This window comes from Corylus avellana, chromosome 1 (genome assembly GCF_965113065.1).
Source record: "Corylus avellana chromosome 1, dhCorAvel1.hap1.2, whole genome shotgun sequence".
NCBI classification, from domain to species: domain Eukaryota; kingdom Viridiplantae; phylum Streptophyta; class Magnoliopsida; order Fagales; family Betulaceae; genus Corylus; species Corylus avellana.
In genome coordinates, this window is record NC_142490.1 from 11,919,676 (window position 1) to 11,938,386 (window position 18,711).

The 18,711-nt window shown below is 37.3% G+C and overlaps 2 pseudogenes; one reads left to right on the forward strand and one right to left on the reverse strand.

Annotated features, from left to right (window-relative positions):
- Positions 1 to 3,537: 3,537 nt before the first annotated feature.
- On the forward strand, positions 3,538 to 7,617 carry LOC132169084 (putative glutamyl endopeptidase, chloroplastic; annotated as a pseudogene).
- A 386-nt stretch (positions 7,618 to 8,003) lies between these two features.
- Positions 8,004 to 8,532, reverse strand: LOC148587945 (cytochrome c oxidase subunit 5C-like; annotated as a pseudogene).
- Between the last annotated feature and the right edge of the window lie 10,179 nt (positions 8,533 to 18,711).

The window sequence follows — 18,711 nt, forward strand, 5'->3', positions numbered from 1 at the left end:
CTCTTAGAGTGCCAAGAAACAGCCCGTGGTGTCCCGCTCAAGCACTGAAGCCGAATACAGGTCAATGGCCATTACCACTGCTGAGTTATTTTGGATTCGCATGTTATTTAAAGAATTGTGTTTTCCTTTATCTTTTGCTCCTATTTTATGGTGTGACAACGTGAGTGCTCTCGCCCTAGCTTCAAATCCTATTTTTCATGCTCGTACCAAGCATATTGAAGTGGATTACCACTTCATCCGTGAAAAGGTTGTTAATGGTGACATCTGTGTTAAATTTATTTCAACTGTGGACCAAGTCGCAGACATTTTCACCAAAGGTCTGTCCTTAGTTCGATTTGCTGTTCTTAAGTCCAAGCTAATGGTCCTTCCATCCCCCATTAGCTTGAGGGGGGATGTTAAGCTATCACCCAATCACGCAGATCACTCCCTAATCAAGCATGTCATTCAATGTCCTCCTGCTAAGGCATCTATTCATACAAGGCAAGCTTCATTATCATCAGATCATGCAAGAAAGGAATGTCAAGCAAGCTGTCATGCTCAAAAGGAAAACAAGTGTCATGCAAGAAAGGAAAATAAAGCTGTACACAATTCAAAGCCTCCACGTATCAAAGAACCATGCACTACAAAGGAAATGCATTAACTCCAAGAATATTTGTTATCTTTTGTAATTAACAAATCCCACAAAATATGAGATCGTCTTGTAAATATACACGCATCAGCTGTGTATATAAACTACTGTATGTAGCTGATTTTTTCATCAAGAAAAATTATATCTTCTAGCCTTATTTTATTCTTTTCAGTTGTTTGTACGTTAATAAAGCTCTTGTTTCAAATTATTTGTTGTCTGTGTTGGATTGTGACTTTAGTACTTGTGAAGAGTTTACTTTTCCCTTTTCCCTCGCTCCCTTTCCTGATTGTTAATGCTTTTTAGAGATTTTTATTTTTTGTTTGAAAATGTGTTTGGATGGTAAAAATAATTTTAAATGTTTTATTTTTTTTTTGAGTTGTTTGTTAATGTTTTTGTTTTGTAAAGAAAAAGCAAAAGGAAGAAGGAAAAAACGTTATCAAACAAGGCCAACCAAGGAACAATAGTTTTAAGGGTTGTCTTTGAGATGTAGTATACATTTGTGATGTATAAATATTGTTCAAGTCCTAGACAAACCTTGTTTTTTTCTTCTTTTTTTCAATTTTTTTTCATACCTTTAATTATGAGCAAAAAAAAGGTAACGAGAGGAGACGATTTGTGAAAACCCTACTTAAATGTTATCATATTAACTTATACCTATTAAAGAACCAATATTTTGAAGGCCTATAGATGATATGGGAGCTGCAAACGCTCTTGAAACTAAATTCAACAATCAAACCCAGCTCCACCAAAATCCCTTGATTGATTGTTAAACATAATTCTAATTAGCTAAGCACATGTAATCATGACTACTAATGAAATTGAGATCACATATCAAAAAGGTACACTTAGAGACCTCAATACCATTTAGTTTTGTAGAATGCCATTGTCCCTCAACATACATGAGAACCCCCCACCCACCATTTGACCAATAAAATCTATAAGTGCCTATAATTTTCAATTGATTATTTTAAATCTTATGAGCTCATAATATCATTTTCCATGGGCCACCTGTATCTTGGTTTGTAGCCACAAAGGATGTTCTTATTCTTTTGTTTAGATGAAATTATGATTTAAATCACCATTTGTTTCAAAAGCTTAAGTTGATAGGAAGAGATAAATTTAATTACTTAGTCAATACTTTAATACTTCTTCTCACGTGTGAGTTCAAACTTCCTTTTAATAGGTGATGCCTAACGCATGAAATATTTAATTTAAATGAGGGGTGAATTGACGTAGTTAATGTTCGATTCCAAGACCTTTGTTTCTGATACCATATTAAATTACCAATTATCCTAAAAACTTAAGCTGATATGAAGAGATAAATTTAATCATTTAATCAATACTTTAACAAACACCAGTTGTAATTGTATATAGTCAACTAGTGGTGCTTTCATGCTAGTTTTATGATGTCTTCTCTTGTCAATATCGCTCCAAAGTCTAGTGGGGGTGAAGAAATTCATGGCGCTCACAGTTTAGAGTATTCACATTTGGTTCAATTTATTTATTTATTTTTTCATTTTAATTAAAAAATTATCTTTATTTATTTATTTTAACTACATACTTTTTCAAAACATTTATTTTTCACTTTCTATTGTAGTTATATATCCTCCTACACTATTCTATTTAAAATTTAAATGTTCATTATCAATGGTTTCTTTATTATTTCTCCGACAATCATATTCTTTAAATCATTATTTTCAAAATCCCGTCTCTTCTCAATAGTCATATTCTTTAAAGTTCATGTAGAGAGGGACACTTCCCCTGTAGCCCTTTCCTTATTTGCTTAAAAAAAAAAGATGTAGAGAGGGACACTATGCTTTAGTTGAGGAAAAGAAAGAGAGGGAAAATGAGAAGAGAAAAGAGAGCAATAAAAAAACAGAGAATGATATATATATATATATATATATATATATATATATATGAGTGTTCAGTGCTCACCACAACAGCAGCTCAACATTTTTTTTTATTGGTGCAAAATTAGCTAGTGGGATGTTGATCATTTTTTAATCAAAGGTTGTTTTGGCTAGCCCAATGTGAATGGTCCTAGGTCGAAAAATATATATTTTTGTCAATTCCATTTTGATTTTTACCCTTTACTTTTAGACATGATCCAAATTAAGCCTAATTACTATTACTCGCTTTTTGTTAAGATAAAGTTCCATGCCCAAGACTAATGCTCCAAAACGAAGTGCCTCTAGCTCTTCAATCTACATCACCAAAAAGTTTTATCGATGCAATATGTGTCCCTCACTGCAATATCAACCGCTCGTTTTAACCTTTTCTTTTAATTATTTACATGCGGTGAATTTTGCATGGGTTGTTTGAATTTTGGGTTTGGGGTAAAAAAACATTGGCTTTCCTCTAAAAACAGAAAATCATGAGCAAATTGGGCTACATGGCATGGAGGGACAGCCCAGCGAAATCCTCCCAATTCCTTGTTGGACTTTTGAGGAATACCAAGATATATGGGCTGCGTGTCTTGGTGGGCCTCCTTATGGGCTTTTTAAGTTTTTTTTTTTTTTTTACTACATTTTTTTATTCCTTCTGTAAGTGGCCCTCTATCTCTCTCTCTCTCGTTCTTCCATTCCTCCATTCATTTGGAAGGGGAGTTTCAGTTGTAAATAGTTGTTAAAGTTAAACTGATTAGTTAGACTTAGACAGTTGGATTGGTTGGTTAGTTAGTTTATTTAGTTAGACTAAACGGACATGTGATATGAAGAGTGCATGTTACTTTCTGTTTCCTCTGTATTCATTCTTGTATATATACATTGAACGAAAGCAGATTAATGAAATCATTCATTTTCCACATTTCATCTTCAAATTCGTGGTTCTTGCATTTTCCACATTCTTTCAGTCTCAAACTCTGTCCCCTTCAAAACGTCGTCACGTCCGTCAAGACTACCACCGCCATGGCCGGCGAAGACAGCGGCGGAAGCTCCAATAGCACCGCCTTTTCTGCTACTGCTGCTTCACTAACTGAAAATGAAGGTAACTCATAATAGAAAAGTATTTTTGTTTAATCGATTTTATTTAAGTTGTTTTTGAAAGCACGGGGAGGGGGAGCCAACGGTTTGGGCAATTGAAGAAGGTGTGTATTAATTGGTCAACCTGGATTTGTCACATTCTTGAGCTAGTCTTGTTATGCATGTGTTGCTTTGAATTCGTTACATTCTTGAACTTGTAATACATTGTATAATTATTTTGTGATTTTCTCGTGTAGACGATTCGATGCTGGGAAATGGGTATTGTTTTCCTCCGCAAGAGATTGGGGATATTGTGGACGCTCCTCCTCAGATTTCCATATTTGCACTCTCCCCACTCAGGGATAAAATATTGTTTCTCAAGCAGAGAGCTCTGCCTTCACTGGCAGACCTAGCGATATCGGAGAGGTTTCTTATGGACGAAAACGAGTATAGTAGTGTTTGTAAAAGTCGGATGCCACCTTACACGGGTAATGGTGTAGCGACTGGAGTTGCGATTCATGAGTTGAGGCCTGATGGTACACTTGGGCCCGAGAAAGAGTTACATGGGTACCCTAACGGCGCCAAGATGAATGTCATGACATGGTCGCAAGATGGTAGGCATTTTGCGTTCTGTGTCTGGGTGGATGATGAAAAAAATCGCAGCGGTAAGATTACAATATGGGTTGCTGATGTAGAAACAGGGAAGGCTAGACCTTTGTTTGAGTCGCCAGAAATATGTCTGAAATCGGTTCATTACAGTTATGTTTGGGTTGATAATTCCACTCTATTAGTTTCCATCATCCCTTTCTCTCGTGGAGGCCTACCAAATAAACCTTTCGTTCCTAGTGGACCAAAGATACAGTCGAATGAACATGAAAACGTTAGTCAAGTTAGAACCATCTGGGATGTGCTAAAACAAGAGTATGATAAAGACGTGTTTAACTTCTGTGAAACTACGCAACTTGTATTGGCTTCTTTGGATGGGAGATTGAAGATAATCGGCCCACCAGCTGTGTATGAATCGTTGAACCGCTCTCCAAATGGGAAATACCTTTTGATTAGTTCAATTCACAGGCCTTACTCTTTTATTGTGCCACGTGGAAGATTTCCTACCAAGGTAGATTTGTGGACTGCTGATGGGAAATTTGTTAGGGAACTTTGTGATTTGCCCCTTTGCTGAGGACATTCCCGTTGGATTCAATAGTGTACGGAAAGGGATGCGTTGTATCGATTGGAGAGCAGATAAGCCATCAACACTTTACTAGTACGTATGTATCAGAGTTGTTTGTCTGTGGAAGACGTACATTAGCTAGCTGTAATTTTTTTTTAATTATAAAATTAAGGTTCCATTGCATGATTAAGATAATGCAGGATCGATGATTCAATATTGATCGAGGTTGGTTCCATCTCGTTGTAAACATTCAGATACTTGTTCGACAATTAACAGTGTTTTTAAATGCATGCTTGGTTTGCTCTTGCTGTTGAGGTTTTTAGGGTAGAGACACAAGATGGTGGTGATGCGAATGTACAAGTTTCTCCACGTGATATAGTTTATACACAGCCTGCTGAGCCATTAGAAGGTGAACAGCCAGCGATCTTACACCAACTTGATCTTCGTTATGGGTAAGACTATATATGAGATCAATTTATGTGATTTATGATTTATCCTCTGATATCATCAAAAGCTAAATCTCGTTTTAATGAATGTGAGCTTTTCTGTCTCCACAGAGGTATTAACTGGTGTGATGATTCACTGGCTATAGTTTACGAATCTTGGTACAAGACACGGCGAACAAAAACCTGGGTGATTTCTCCTGGATCTAAAGATGCTAGTCCACGCATCCTATTTGATAGTTCATCAGAAGCTGTGTACTTTGATCCAGGTTATCCAATCCTGCGGAGAACTCCTGCTGCAACACAAGCATATGTGATTGCAAAGATAAATAAGGAAAATGATGAAAACACTTACATTTTACTGTTCGGAAGTGGTGCTACACCAGAAGGGAACATTCCATTCCTTGATTTGTTTGACATGTAAGTATTCAAAAATAATTTCTGGTGTCTTGCTTGCTTCCTAAATGCTCGTTGCTTGCTGCCATGTGGCTCTAAACAAAATATTTTCTTTCAGAAATACAGGCTGCATAGAACGAATATGGCAGAGCGACAAAAAGAAATATTACGAGACTTTTGTTGCTTTAATATCTGATCAGAAAGAAAGGGATTTGCTACTTAATCAGTTGAAAATAATGACTTCCAAAGAGTCGAAAACTGAGAACCCTCAATATCACATCCTGAGCTGGCCTATGAAGCAAGCATGTCAAATTACGAGTTTCCCTGATCCGTACCCACAGCTGGCAAGATTGCAGAAAGAGATGATCAGGTACCACAGAAAGGATGGGATGCAACTGATTGCAACATTGTACCTGCCGCCGGGTTATGATCCATCAAAAGATGGTCCTCTCCCATGTTTGGTTTGGTGTGACCCTGACGAATTTAGGAGCAAAGTTCGAGGTTCTCCTAATAAATTTGCTGGCATTGGACCTAAATCACCCCTTCTTTGGCTTGCTAGAAGGCATGGTTTACCTCTTTCCCCTTCTTGTTTGCGTATACTCTCGTTTGGTGTCTTTCACGTGTCATCTATGTATGTATGGCTTGTTGGGAACATGATGGGCCGAATTTTGACAGCTACTTTACTTGCAGGTTTGCTATTCTATCCGGACCAACAACTCCTATTATTGGTGAAGGCAATGATCATGAGGCAATTGACAATGACAGGTAACTTGAGACAATGTTTTCAGGAATATACAAACCATGCAACGTATAGCTTCAGGATCTATATTTGAAATTCCTTTTGCAGGTACATAAAGCAGTTGGTCGGGAGTGCTGAGGCTGCAGTTGAGGAAGTTATCCAACGTGGAGTAAGCTCTTTCATTCCTTTGTATAAGAATTTTGTTTGTTTATGTAGTTCTGGGTTTGTATTTCTGACCCGAAGTATTCTCATGCTGCCCTTGTTAAGGTGGCTCATCCAAAGAAAATTGCTGTTGGGGAACATTACCATGGTGCTTTCATGACTGCAAGCCTCCTAGCACATGCCCCGCATCTTTTCAGTTGTGGAGTTGCTTGCTCTGGTGCCTATTACAGAACAGTACTTGCTCCTTTTGGTTTTCAGGTAAAACACTAATGGATGAATTTCTTTACTCAGCAGTTGTGGAGTTGAACCTTTTTCTTCTTTTTTCCCTTCCCAACAGACATTTTCCCTAGTGTCATATCTTAACTCTTGATGGACCAGTGACTTCGTTAATTATATTGGTGTAGGATGAAAACATAACTCCTTGGGAGGCTACAAGTACCACTCATGTGGAGATGAGTCCTTACATGCCAGATGATAAAATTAAGAAGCCAATATTGCTTATCTGTGGAGAAGACGGCGATAATCCTCTTACTTTATCAAAGCAGGTAAAAGAGGAACCATTCTCCCCATTTGTCCTGTGTCTCCATTCATCCTTTGATAGATTTTAACTCTACCCAATCTTTAGTTTCAATATTCCAAATTAGTCTTTCCACTAGCTCATTTGTCTTTACCTATCTGGTTACCCACTAATTAATTTTGTGTTTGCATGCCCTGCAGTCAGATCATTTGTTCAGTGCTCAGACAGGCTATGGTGCTCTTTGTCGTCTAGTGATTCTTCCATTTGAGAGCCATGTCTATGCTTCACGGGAGAGTATCATGCATGTCCTCTGGGAAACCGATAGATGGCTGCAGAAATATTGTGTGTCAAATACTACTGAAGCAAATGCAGATATTGACGCATCTAAACATGATGTAAGCAAAGAGGCAACAAGTTCCAAAAGAAAAGCTGCTGCTAGTGCTACTACTTTTCATACCGATTACTTCAGCAAGTCTAGGAGGTTTGTTTTTCATGTATCTTAATTTTAATGACGTTTGTTTTTCATAATACTTCCAACTATATATGTAGTGTAGATTGAATTAATTGCTTATCATTGTCCATGTCCACCAGGGAGTGAAGTTGGAGCATGCATGAATACGGTGTACAAATCGACGTCAGTAACAGCAGAGACACACATCAAATTTATGTTCTTGAACATTGCTTCCAAGTGTAATTCAAACTAAGACTTGACAATTGACATGCCATTTGATCCGTAAATTTGATGTCCGAAGCATAATTCAATATTATCTTGTTTGGAATTCCGATATCCAAAAAACTGACCAAAGATATATAGAGGTGAATTCTTTTAATTTCTCTAATCCAGTCTATTAGATATTTGGATGTTTTAAAAATGCCATGTGAAAATTATTTTCTCTAAGAATAAATGTCGCATGCTTTGTTAATCCTATTAAATAAAAATATATATATACCAGAATTGCATGTTTTAAAAAAACAGATGCAAGTTTACATATGGCTACAAAGAATGCCTGCCTGCTGCAACTCCTCTTCACTTGTCTCATTTGCACGTATGATGTATGCATAATAACGGTGAGCAATCTAGCATTTCACTTGAGCAACCATAATAGAAAAGAAACCACAAGCAAATACCATAAAACTTTGATGAATTTATATCTAATGCAAACACTGTACTCCACAAATCAATACAATATGTTTATTTTTCTTCCCTTAAATTCCAAAGTAAAGCTCATCTTAAGATTCAAGAGCCAAATAGAATGATCTAACTGCAGAATGTGTCCATAGACTCATGACAGAAACTAAGAAGATTTATTCTTCAGCGCCAACAATGTACGCTAATCTCGCACTTCTCCAACAAGTCATAAAAAAAATTGCCTCACTTTCCTCTGTTCATTCTAGTGATGCATTTTCCAGAGGACACCAGCAGCCAAACCAAGTGCCAACCCAATGCATAACTCCTTGACAACACTTGGTCCTTTCAAGGTGGCATGAGCAACCCTAGAGCCAGCCATTGTGCTTCTTTAGTACAAAGCTTGTAAAGTATGCAAGTAGAGATTATGGGCCATTTTCATTAATTATTTTCTTCTTAAGAGGCACAAAAGTAAAATCAACAAGCCAATCAATTAAAATAACCAAACTGTTAGTTCTTGTTCGGCTAATTAGGTGATCAAACAGGGAAGAAAAACTAGTTCTAGTTGAAATAGGATTCGTTCAAGTTTTCGTCCATATTTTTCCGGACAATTTTGGCATAGGAAAAGTTCGAATTACAAAAATCGTATTTCAAAAAGATTTGTAGAATTTTGAGTTACCTTTCCAATGCCGCTGGTTTCATCTCAATCCAATTCTTGAGCCGAAAGTTATGGTCCAAATGTTGAGACATGTGCAGGATACGGAATTTATCCACTCACTGCCAAGCTGTCCGGACAGCAAGGCAGCCTGTCCAGGCAGCAATTCCAGGCTAGATAAGTTCCACTAACCTTGTCCGAACGCCCCGTAGAAACTATGCTCAAAACGTCTGTTTTAAGTGGGCCCAAGTTTAGTGTGTTGTATGCGATATAAATACAACTTTATAGATGAAAGAGGGACAAATTTTAGAACCCTAGAGTTCGTGAGAGGCTATGCTTGAGTGATCAATTGTTGTGAGCCTTATTATTCCTCGTTGAGGATTTTGTGTTAGTTTCATTGTGCTTAATTGAAGTCTATCGGAAGGGTTTGGTAAAGGAGAATCACGTTGAAAAAGATTGTGAGCGAGGAGAAGAGTTGGAGGCTTGTAGATCTTACTAAGTCAAGGTCTTGCATCGGTTTGTAAGTGTTCCTAGTGTTTGTAATCTTTGAGCATCTTTTGATTGTGATTTCCTGGGTTTGGTTGCCCCGGAGAGGTTTTACTTTTAGATTGTTTTCTAAAAGGTTTCCTCTTCGTCACGAAAATCCTTATGTGTGATTGTTCTTATTTTGGTGATTATTTGCTTAGATTTAAATATCCGCTAATTTCGCATAAACTGTGATAATTATCTGTTAAGCGTTTTTCAATTGGTATCAGAGCAAGTTCACTCCGTGAAGGATTAAACTCTTGAGTGTAGATCCTTGACTTCTTTTTGCCATGAATACCTCTCAGTTTAGTTTCATTAATTCTAATGATGAGATTGATGTTCAACAGTTGTATAATGATTTTAAAGTAGTGTTCAAAGCCTATAACAAGGTTTCCAGTAAACTTAAAAATGCTATGCATAATAAAGAGTCATTGGCTTATGAATTGTCTGAATCACATGTCTTAATTGAGTCTTTGAAATCTGAGAAAGAATCTTTGGCGAATGATTTGTCTAAATCACATATCTTGATTGATTCTTTGAAATATGAGATTTCTGTGCTTGTTGAAAAGTCTTTATTACTTGACAATGAATTGAATGTTTCTAAGGAACTCTTATGAAATTCCTATAGTGATAATCTGAAAAGCTTTCTTTGCATTGAAGAATCTATTTCTAACAAGCCTATTATGATTGTTGATAATGTTGGTGCATTTACTTCACATGCTTCTAATGAGGCTTTGAATATTGAGCCTGTGAATGTTAAAGAAACTAAGGTTAATTTTTCCAAGACTCTTTCAGTTAAACAAACTCAAGGTAAATTTGTTCCTACATGCCATCATTGTGGGATTGTTAATTGGTCACATTGGACCAAGTTGTTGGAAATTCAAAGCCGCTCCTAAGAAAGAAAATCAAGCAGTTGCTCCGACTCTCCATGGTAAGAAAGGTAAGAAAATTTATGTTGAGCATCGTGCATCTTACCCTAAGCCTAGAGTCATGCATCTCCTAGAAAATTATCTTCTAAAAGGTTTGTGCTCACTTGTCATTACTGTGGAAGGGTTGGTCATATTCGACCAAAGTGTTTTGATTTGAAATCCCATAAGCATAAAAGTGAAAATTCCTATTCTAGGAAAGAAAGTGAGAGTTTGGTCATAATGATGAGAGAAGTGCTATCTAGGCTAGATAAGTTTGAGCAAAGTCATAAGTTTAGACCTAAGATTTCTCAAGTATGGGTTAAGAAGGATGATACCATTCATCCCTTGAGGGGTAGTGGTGGTGTTGTTCAAATATCTACCTAAATTAATAGGCAAATAATTGTATGTTTTACTCGCAAGTGCACAAGGTTAATATAGTAGTATATGATGCAAGTAAGGGGTCATTCCCACGAGGATTGCTAAATTTTGCTTAAAATAAATTTCTTAAACAAAACAAAGATTGATTTTGATTTGATAATAATAAAAGGTAGGGCTTTGATATCCACCACTAATTATATTTAGATAATATAACAATATGCCAATGCTTTGATCATGTTATGTATATCTAATATTTGCCAACCTAAGGACATGGGTGCATACTCCTTAAGTTATAGATTTTTCTAAGCAACGAGTTAGGCATGGGTGTATACTCTAACTCTTTTCTTTCTTAAAGGATTTAACATGGTGTATACTAAGTTGTTCTTTAAGAAAGCATGATTCTATGAAAATTGACAAATACATAAGGACTAGGGCATGGGTGTATACTCTCAGTTCCCCATGTTGATTAACCCAAGAAGCCGGTGTGGATTTATTTTGTTACTTTTGTTAAACACAGGACTCGATCATCTAAATTGATTTAACTAACTAGCCCATACCACATGCATATATTGATCAGGCAAACACATATGAGAAATTCATGAAAGCAGGAATTAATCAAGTTAAATATCACAACATGATCATCACAAAGACGCCAATATTGAATATTAACTAAACATAACTAGAGCTTCAATCTAGCCATACTAAGTAAATTAGTTACACATAAGTTTGATGTTAAACATCTTCATAAAATAAAAAAGAAAGGAAAAGAATAAACTCGAAACTTAAACTTGAAGAGCTCCAATTCTTCTCCTTGGAAATTGTGTGTCTACTCTAGAGGTTTAAGGGTCTATTTATAAACCTTAGGAATACTCTAGAAACCCTGAAAATCGTAGGGTTTGAGCCCTAGTTCGCACAAAGTTACAAAACCCTAAAAATCACACTTTCCATATCAAGGCTGGCGGCTGAATTGCTCATCATGCATGAGTGCGCTCGATCGCAGCCCGTGTGCGATCGATCGCAGGACTGCGATCGATCCTCTTCTGCTGGGCGCTCGATCGCAGGTGCCTTGCGCTCGTGGTCCTCACTTGTAGTGCGCTCGATCGCAGCTTTCCTACGATCGATTGCACTACCAGAGCCTCCAATTTTCTTCAAAATCGCTCTTTAAGCCCGAAACTTCTAAAATTGCTTCCTTTTCTTCCAAGGACCTACAAAAACAAAGAAAACACATAAAAGAACTAAAATGGCATAAATTAACCAAAAATAAAGAATTAACAAATATAAGTTAAGGGCTAAAATATGAATATTTTGACACTTAACAGGTGGTGATCTCACCTTATGTTAGGTGAGTCACCCACATGCCTAGGATTGATTTTCTTGCATATCTTTGCAGATCATAGAGCATGCTGTTTTTCTTTTATTTGTTTTGCAATTGTCTTTTGTTTATGTGCATTTCTTTTGTGAAAAATTTTAAAAAGACAAAAATATTTTACTTTGGTTGTTTTTCTTTTCTTTATTTTGTCTTATGCACCTAGATAGTCCATTAATTTCTCATGTTGCTTTTATGGATTTAATTTCTTGCGTCTTGGAATGTTTTTAATATACATGAGATGAAAATTTGTGTCAATGGACTTGTTTTTGTGGTTACCTAAAGCCTGAGCTTATCTGATACAGTTTGTCTATGCTTTATCTCTTGTGCACATTTAAGCTTAAATTGAGGTTTTGCTTTATTTTATTTGTGAGGTCTGTTACGTAACCATATGAGATTTTTGACTAATCATATTTTTCAAATTGACCATATGCTAGTTGAACCTAGGGCTTAAAAATTCCTGTTTTCTCTTTTGTGAAAAATATAAAGTTTAAGGATACTTTCTCAGTGAGAAAAAGAAACAAAATACTGAAACAAATAAAATCAAAACATCATATTCCAAAAGGAATTTATTTCACTGTGTCAAACTTGTGCAAAAAAGGTTTTACGAAGAGAAATGTATAGGATGAGAGTGACTAGGCCCTAGTATGACAAGATTTAACTTTTGATTTGATGTACTTATCAAAACCTCATGGTGGTAAATCTTTCTCCTCTTTTTGTAAATTGGTAATTTTTCTTTTTTCTCATTTTATGGCTTACACACACATCATACAAGCATGGGTTGAATGAAACTTTTTTTTTTTTTTTTGCTTGGGTTAAGCATTATGAGTTTCTTGCCATTTCTTGTCTCATGGATATTTTGCATATTTTGAGCATATTTGAGATATTCATTGTTGCAATACATGCGTTGTTGATATGTTTATCATTTGATGTTTGAGGGGGAGAAACTTGTTTTTTTTTTTTTCTTTTTCTTTTTCTTTTCCATTTTCTTGTTGATAAATGAGTCTTACATTGAGCGGGAGTTTGTGTTGATATGCCTCCATGATCTGCATTAAATTTCATGCATTTTTCATTTATATGTGATCATGAGTTTTTCTTGTGTTATTCCTGTTCCACATATGCCTTGATGTATTTTGTGAAGTGTTTCAGGAAACATGAAAACCTTTTGTCATTTTATGACAAAAATGGGGAGTAAATATGGGGAGATGATAGGATGGCTCGGCATATTGGTTTTGTTATTGAATTGCCAAAAGGGGAGTTTGTTTGTTCTTGTTTGGCTAATTAGGTGATCAAACGGGGAAGAAAAACTAGATCTAGTTGGAATAGGATTTGTCCAAGTTTTTGTCCTTATCTTTCCGGACAATTTTGGCATAGGAAAATTTTGAATTACAAAACTATTATTTCACAAATATTTGTATAATTTTGAGTTAGCTTTCCAATGCCGCTGGTTTCACCTCAATCCGATTCTTGAGCCGAAAGTTATGGTCTAAATGCTGAGACATGTACAAGATACGAAATTTATCCACTCACTGCCAAGGCTGTCCGGACAGCTAGGCAGCCTGTCCAAATAGCAGTTCCAAAAACATGTTTTCCCCATCCTCTGCAAGGCCCTGTCCAGAGACCCCGTAGAAATTATGCCCAAAAGATTTGTTTTATGTAGGCCCAGGTCTAGGGTGTTGTATGTGATATAAATACAGCTTTATAGAAGAGAGATGGACAAATTTTAAAACCCTAGAGTTCGTGAGAGGCCATGCTTAAGTGATCAATTGATGTATGCCTTATTATTCCTCGTAAAGGATTTTGTGCTTAATTGAAGTGTACCAGAAGGGTCCGGTAAAGGAGAATCACGTTGAAGAAGATTGTGAGCGAGGAGACGAGTTGGAGGCTTGTTGATCTTACAAAGTCAAGGTCCTGCATCGGTTTGTAGGTGTTCCTAGTATCTGTAATCTTTGAACATCTTTTGACATTGATTTCCTGGGTTTAGCTGCCCTAGAGAGGTTTTACTTTTAGATTGTTTTCTAAAAGGTTTCCTTTTCGTTACTAAAATCCTTGTGTGTGATTGTTCTTATTTGCTTCGATTTAAATATCTGTTAATTCCGCATAAATTGTGATAATTTTCTGTTAAGCATTTTTCACAAAAAATATTCCAAAGGATAAGTAAATGCCAGATTACAACTGTTATTACAAATTAATATTATCATATCAGTTCAAACACCAGTAAGTGAATTTGTTATAGAGTATATTAATTAACACGAGTCTTACTGCAGCTAGGGGCGAAACTACGTTGTGAAGCCCCCAGGCCCCCAAGCGTCTTGATTGGCATAATTCATTGATTAAAACTGTGTATCATAAACCTTGTTGTTGGAACATTTCTACAGCAGAATCTACTTTCGATGTACTTCATCTTGAAAGAAGATTGTTCAAAATCCAATCACCACCGTTCAAAATTAAGCTCAATCAGACCATAAACACTCATCCATCTAAGTTGTTGATCAAAGACCGATGGGAATCTAAGTTCTAGTTTGGACTTCTTAGGAAGCAGGTCAGAGGTGACCGTGTGCATTCTGTGCGAAGCCCATTTGAACAACCATCTCAAGAAGCAGGTCAGTGTTGACCGTTCACTCCACCATTCGAAGCCTATTCGAATGCTCTTCTCTAGAAGCAAGTCAGTGTTGACTGTTCGCTAGCCATTCGAATGCTCTACTAGAAGTTCTAAGGATTCTATTGATCTCTCAGAAACGACCTTGCGCTTTCCGTTTGGAATCCGTTCGAACAATCAGCAAGTCAGTGTTGACCGTACGCTCCACGTTCGAAAGCCGTTCGAACGATCAGCCTGAAGCACTTATCTCACAGAAGTGACTGTACGCTTCTCGTTCGGAAGCCATTCGAACGACAGTCATCTAGGGTTTAAGTTGACTTCATAAGTTTCCCGTACGCCTCCACCGTAGGCAACCGTTCTAACGGTCAGTCGCCAGACAGCCCCGGAATCCTGGAAAAGTTCCACTTTGCGGATTTTCTGGAAAGCTTGTCTACTTGTTTTCATGTTGTTCCCTTGTGCTGTTCGAATGCGAGGTTCACCGTTCGAACACTGAGTTGCAGGAATCCCGGAAGTTTGTTATCCAATGAGAAGATTCCATGTGGCACAAGTCTTTAGAATTGCATCGCCGTGCGCATCCCGTTCACTCCCATTCGAACACTGCCCGACAGGAAATCCACTTTCCAGGAAACACGGACCAAACTGTTTATTGTTGGATGCACTTTTTATTGTGCAATGCTGCACCGTTCGAACACCCATCAACGGTTCGAACGCTCATCACCTGATATGATATTTTAAGGCTGACATGGCAAGTTCTCATGAGCCTATAAATGGAGGACCTGCCCATTCGTTTTTATCAAGAACAATATAGAGTTTGTGAGCTCATCTAGAGAGAAAAGCCTTAGTGCTTAGGTTTGCTTGTTTAGTGCTAAGAGAGTTCATTTATTATGTGCCTTTGAGCCATACTCTCTTGGAGTAATTGTTAAAGTAGTTTTCAACAAGTGTTGTATGAGTTGTATTTGTTACTTGGGTTGATGCAGCTTGTTAAAGGTTCTAACAAGGGAAATCGATAAAAGGAAGTCCGGAGGTTCCGGGAGGACTACTGTGGTAGCCGGGCAAGTGGGTCGCTTGTCTATACAAGTTTGTGTCAACTTGACAAAGGTTTTGTAAGTGTAAACAACTTGTATTTCCTCCTCCTTTTATAGTGAAACGATTTTCTGGGCCCGCTGCCCCGGAGTGGTTTTTCCAAGAGGTTCTTCGTTTCCACTGTCACCAAAATACTTGTGTCATATGCTTTTATTGCTTTACATATTTTGGTAATTATCGTTGTTGCATGAAGTAAATTTGAATTCCACACTATTTGGTTGCAACACCTATTCAACCCCCCTTCTAGGTGTATTTGGGAGTCTTTACATATTTTCATACTGGTTAATGCTCGTACGTACAATGTAGTTTTTGATCTGCTGGGTAAACAGTACCGTACGTACGATGCTTTTCAAAACAACCTTGTAGTGCTCATGGCTTTTCCCACCTATAAATACCCCCCTATGACCCTTATGCTCCATTTTCTCCCCTAAACCCTCTAGAACCCTTGTGTGAGTATCTTGTGAGTTTTTGAGTTTTTGAAGGAGGAGAAGTGGTTTCTTGGAGGTTTTGCTTGAAAGAGGTAACCTTCTACACTTAAGCTCTCTCTTTAGATTGTTATATTGCTTTCCAGAGTAGCTTAGTTGTTGGTTTGAGCCTCTAACTAGGGTATGTCTTTAATATTTATTTAAGTTGGTTTAGCATTTCATCTTTGTTGAACGGATTTTCTTACGCATAGAGACATTATTTTAAACTAGGAGGCCCTAAGAATCTTTTGAGTTGCCTTAGAACCAATTTGGGAAGATAGGAGGATATTTGGAACAAATGAGGTTCTGCCTGAACCTTTTAGGTGGATGTGCGGCCAAGGAATGCCATTTTGGCCAGTCGTCCAATAGCCCCTGTTTTCATGTTCCCGGTTCATTTTAGTTGGGCTTAGGACTAATGATAGGTTTTCCACAAATTTGGAGAAACCCAAATCTTTTGGAAGAGTACTCGGAGAACTTGTTCGACCCAGGTGAGTTTTAACTCACACAATGCTCTCCATTTATTTTTCCACATTGTACGACTATTTTGTGTACCAAAGCATGCATATTTACAACTCTCACGATATAGACTTTGTTGCACATGAACTCCATCATTTGTGAAAATGTGTTACTTAACAAGAAAATGACATTGAGATTTGTAAAATAATGTATGTAAAATACGGACGAGATTAATTGCTTCATATGACATGGTGTACCGTTATGTTAAGGATAACGGTCATGAGCTTACTATACATATTAACTTTATAGTCAAATGTGTGTCTTGTTATATAGGCCTTGGATCTAATGGTTGTTTCGTGATCGGCACAGCCTTAACGGGCGGTCACTACAGGACATACATCATTAGTAGCATGGGGTATTCGAGGTCGGACTCGGTCGGGCTGCTAGTGTTATGGACGGTAACATACAATGGTCAGGGCACCAGCATTGTATTATAGGTCCCTCGGGACAAAGCCAACCTTGCTAAGAATGGGCAAAATCTCGGGTAGACCATATTGTTGAACAATCATTGTTCTCTTGATTATAAGAATGTATTATATCTATATAACATCTATGTATAATTTTCATACCTAAATTGTTGCATTCTTTACCAAACGGAGTTTATCATTAAATGGCATGGTTATTGTGTACATTAATACTCACTAAGTCTTTAAAGACATACCCCCTTTATTTTTTTCCCTACATTATGTATAAATTGCGCGGATTATCTAGCAGAGAGGAAGATGCCTTCGGACCAAACTTGGGTGGTTGCTCAATCATTTTTGAAGATGTAGACCCTGTTTGGCTGAAGTCCATGTGGGACGATGGAGGAACCATCTGAGCAGAGATGGCAAAGATAGTGATCATGTTAGCATTACTCAAGATTAAGCGTTGATCTTTCTTATCTTATTTTAAGACAATGATTCGGGTTGTAACTTATGTATTTTGATGAGGGGTCCGTTGACCAGTACATTTGATGATCTATTTATGTCACAAGGTTTATCTTTACTCTGGTGTTTGTGATTGTGGTATTTAGTTGGTTTCTATTCCTGTAGTTTAAAGTCTTCCGTTGTATTCTCTCATTTAAGAGATATTAAGATCGCTTTGTCTTGTCCCGTGATGGATGTAGGTTGAGAGACGAATCATGGAGTTAATTACCAGTTAATTGATTTACATAGGGCGTTACAATACTAGAGAACTCTCCAAGTGACACAATAAGTTCTACCTAATGAAAAGGGGTAGCCAAAACCTTAAGCTCACATATTTGAGTTGCTGGGCATACGTCCTGCTCCACAGGCAAACGATCGGCCCCATGGGCGTACGTTCGGCCAAAGAGTTGAAATTCTCGGCTAGAACTCTTTAAAACATTCTTGGTCCTTTAAAGAAAATGGATACAGGAACTATTCAAGGTATCTTTAAAACTTGCAAAACTAAGAAAGCAGTAACGACAACATGAAGGATAAGGGAATGAACAAGAAACTACCTTGATGATGGTAAAACTCCACCAAGGCTTCCTTCTTCTCCTCCAAAATCACTTCTCACTTCTAAGGTTAGGGTTTCTTGGTGTGAGGAGGGTTTGAGGGTTGAAGGGAAGGGTTTATATAAGGGCTTGGGGCATGCTCTCCTCTAAAAAGGTGGAGAATGTATTTAAATTATTTTTCAAAGTTTCATCATGTACCATTAGAGAGCATGTATTTCAGATTGTGGAAGAGCGGTGGGTTGGGTTCGTCAAGATTTGGCCATGGAAGAACGGTGGGTTGGGGAGGAAGCTTCGTCCCCCGAGAGTGGGGTTCGTGGCTGGAGACTGGGGTTGGGTTGAGTTCGTCATCAGAGCCTAGGGTTTGACTACATCGAATGGGGATGGGTTTTTCTTAAAATCTGGCGTTGAAGGAAAACTTGATTCGAATGGTTGTTTTAATTCAAGGGTTAAGCAATTTTAATTTTGAATTTTAATACCTTTTTTAAAAAAACAAAACCCAATCTTTTTAATTTGTTACCTGATTTTTTTTTTTTTTTTGGTTTAAAATTAGGTGGCAAGGTGCATATCTAGTCATAACTGATGATTTAGCACTTATGACAGGTGTCAAAATTTA